This window comes from Alexandromys fortis, unplaced genomic scaffold, assembly GCF_014885135.2.
Source record: "Alexandromys fortis isolate MF-2015 unplaced genomic scaffold, M_Fortis_MF-2015_v1.1 scaffold_221, whole genome shotgun sequence".
NCBI lineage: Eukaryota > Metazoa > Chordata > Mammalia > Rodentia > Cricetidae > Alexandromys > Alexandromys fortis.
Window position 1 is genome coordinate 321,647 of NW_026068096.1, and position 3,847 is coordinate 325,493.

Sequence of the window (3,847 nt, forward strand, 5' to 3'; positions counted from 1 at the left end):
ACAGCTGCTCACATCTGGATGTTGAGGGAAACGGACCCAGGTTGGCTGCAGAGGCACAGACCAGCAGACTGCGGGGGTCTGGGTTCAGGCAGAGGGCAGGGCTTGTGCCAAAGCCCTGGCGCTGGTGCGATGAGGAGGCTTAGCGCTGTGGTCCTGAGCCCAAGAGGGGAAGGGGACGCTGTGACACCCTGACTGCTGAATTGGGAGGCCCCTGGGGCTGAGCAGTTGTGAATCGGCACTGAGATCTGGCTTTCTGCCTCTGCAGGGTCATGGACTCCAGGGGCCTCCACTTGCTGGGGGGTGACCGCCACAGGCCTCTTTCTCCTTCTCTGCAGGTCCTGGGGATGGAACTCAGGTTGTTGGGAATGGCAGCAAGCACCTTACCCTTTGGGCCCTCTCGCCAGTCCTCCACCTATCTTTTGTGTGCCCCCCCCCCCCCCCCAGACAGGTCTCTCTGTGGCTTTGGTGCCTGTCCTGGAACTAGCTCTGTAGACCAGTCTGGTCTCGAACTCACAGAGATCTGCCTGGCTCTGCCTCCTGAGTGCTGGGATTAAAGACATGCACCACCACCACCCGGCCTCCACCTTATCTTTTGACTCGGCCTCTGACCCCTGAGCCAGGCCCTTGTTTTGGCCTCTACAACTCTGGGGTTCCATGTGCCTGCCATGTCAGCTGTTTATGTGGGTGCTGGGGATCCAAACTCGGGTCATTGTGGCAGGCACCAGCTCCCCAACATCTGCTTCTGAGGAAGTGTGTCATTGCAGTCTCTGGCATGGTGGCAGTCCTCCTGTCTCAGCATTCTAAGACAGGTCTGCACCACCACCTGTTTACAGCTGCTTTTAGATAGTGACAGGTTGGGCAAGGTGGGGGAAGTAGGATCAGTTCTGGGTCATCCTTGGCTACACAGTAAATTTGGGACCAGCCTGGGCTGCATGAGACCTTGCTTCAAAAACTCAACAGCAAAGAGTCACTGCTGTTGTGGCATCCACAGATGCCTATACTGTGCCGGGCAGGTGGGTGCTGGTGATACCATCAGTTCCAACCAGGTTGGGACTGGTGATGTGGGTGCTGGTGCTTGTTCCTCCCCTGAGCCCTGGGAGGAGAAGCCCCTCCCATACCCTCAAGGCTCTGAGTCCAGGTCCCTGCTGCTGGAGACTCTGCCCTCAGGGAACCCCTGCTGCCATAATGGGTGAGGGGCTCCCAGGGCCAAGTGTATGTGGGTCAGGTGCTCAGCACCCCAGAGAACGGGTCAGCCCTGGATCTAGGCAGCTGAGGCTGAGGTGAGTTCCCGAACAGCCCACACCTGAGCAGACACAAAGGCCAGGGCAAGGTGATGGGACCCCCCTACACACACTCATCCTGTTTTTCTGATTGCCTGTCTCCCCTGGACCAGCAGCCACAGTCTCCCGCCACATAGCTATGGTGACACCACCTGCGGGGGATTGGGGTCCCCAAACACTTGCTATTTTAGGGCTGACATGGTGCTGGGCCGAGGGGAGCCGTGCCAGCTGGCCTGCCTCCTGCCGGCTCCATGTGTTTTGGGGACTGAGGTGGCTCAAGTTCATTACTCCGGGGCTGATGCTGAGGCAGGTGGATGACAGCTGTGGGGCAGATGGCAGAACCCTCCCTCCTGCCCGCAGCATCCCCAGCTCCCTGGAGGCCTGGTTCCCCCACACACATTTTGATACTATTTAACAGTTCTTGCAACTCAGAGCTCCACAGGGACTCCTGGCATCCTTCTCTGGTCTCCATGGAAACAGCTCATCTGAGAACCAGCCTCAGCATCTCCCAGCCTCCTCTACCTCTGAGAGGTGACCCATGACCCCAAAGGCCTCGCCCCTCCAGCCCTGTCGAGTATGATGGTAGCGGTTCTCCGTGACTGTCACGCCAAGTCCCCAAGGAGCCAGTCCCTCTGCTAGTGTCCATAGCAGATGAGGAGGTGGAGGCAAGACTGCCTGCACCGTGGGGACCACGCGATCGTGGGGGCATCTGGGCTCCCAGAGCTGCTGTGTGACCTTGCACAAGGGATCAATTGCTCTGGGCCTCCGTTCTGTTCTTTAAAACAAATTATAGGGGGCTGGACAGACAGCTCAGTGGTTAGCATGCCAGCTGCCCCTGCAGAGGACCCAGGTTCGGTTCCCAGCACCCACAACCACACACACGTGCACAGCCATGCAGGTGGCACTCCTGCACATAGGTAAATCCTTTAACAAAAACAAATTATAGCCAGGCGCTGGTGGTACACCTTTAATCCCAGCACTGAGGAGGCGGATCTCTGTGAATTCGCGATCAGCCTGGGCTACAGAGTGAGTTCCAGGACAGCCAGGGCTACACAGAGAAACGCTGTCTTGTAGCACAAATAATAAAAACCTGGAGTCTGATATTGGGAAAACCAGAAAAGCAAAGCAGCCAAGCCACTAGAGAAGTCTTACGTCTACCAAGGCTGGGTGACCAGAAGCTAAACAGACAGACTCTCTCCTCCCATTTTACCTTCCCTCTGGTGCTGGGATTAAAGGTGGGAGCCACCACCACCTGGATCTGTTTCTGCACTGATCTTGTGTAGCCCAGGCTGGCCTTGAATTTACAGAGCTCCACCTGCCTCTGTCTCCCAGATCCTAGGATTAAAGGTGTGTGTCACCATTGCCTGACCTCTAGTGGCTTTAGCTTTGCCTCTGGTCTTCAGGCAAGATTTATTTATCAAAATGCAAATAATATACCACTACACTGTCTCAAAGTAAAAAAAAAAAAAATAGGAATAAGACTTGTCTATTTAATTATTTTATTTATTTGAAACACTGTCTCATGTGGTCTAGGCTAGCCTACAATTCTCTATTTGGCCAAGGATAACCTTGAACCCCTAATCCTCTTGTCTCTATCTCCTCTGGAGAAAAACAAACTAAACTCATCAACACAGAGGATATTTTATTGCGATAGTTAAAATGAACACATGGAAAATGTGCAATGGGTAAAATAGCACCCATTTGTTTTTGAGATAGGTCTCTAACATAGCCCGGCTGCCCTGGAACTCGCTCTGTAGCCTAGGCTGGCCTCGAACTCACAGAGATCCCCCCCCCTGCCTCTGCCTCCCGGGTGCTGGGATTAAAGGCGGGGCCACCACTGCTTGGCAACTATCATTTTAAGGATACACAGCGTGGGCACAGGCGTCTGTGGCGCTAGGAACATCAATTTAAAATAAAAATATGAGCTGAACGGATATGGTGGTGCAGGCCTGTCATCCCAGGACTCAAGAACCGAGGCAAGGGAATTGCTTGCAAGGGCCGGCCTAAGCATCCACTTCTTTCCTGGAACGGCCTCTCGGCTTCTCCGCCCTCCTCCGCTGTCATCCCCTGACCCTCTTTGAACCTTTGTGTCCACGTCACTGGCTAGCTCTCATTATTCACCTGCTGTTTGCAGGGCCACTTTCCCCATCCGTGGCTGCTCGTCTTGTCTTGACAAGGCTCTTACCATGTAGCCCAGGCTAACCGGGAACGCCAGATCCTACTGTCTCAGTCTCCCCAGTATACCTGGCTGCGGGACTGATCTCATGGCTGTTGGTCACGGACACTTTAAGGATTCCAAGACCAGCGCGGGGAGACCTGTCAGTCTTTCAAATGTGCAATTCCAGCCTGCAACTCCCTCCCACCCTTCACCCTTCATTCCCTTTAACCCCCCACCCCCACCCCGCACCTCCAAGACGTCTGGGCCTCAGTTTCCCTATGGCGGGCCCCGCCCGTCCCCTGCAGTTCTCGCGGCAGCCGCGGGGGCGCTGTGGCGCAGCCGCGCGCAGGCGGGGCCGCTGACCGAGCGACACGGCTGCACCGCAGCTCCTGCCCGGGCCTGGCCGGTG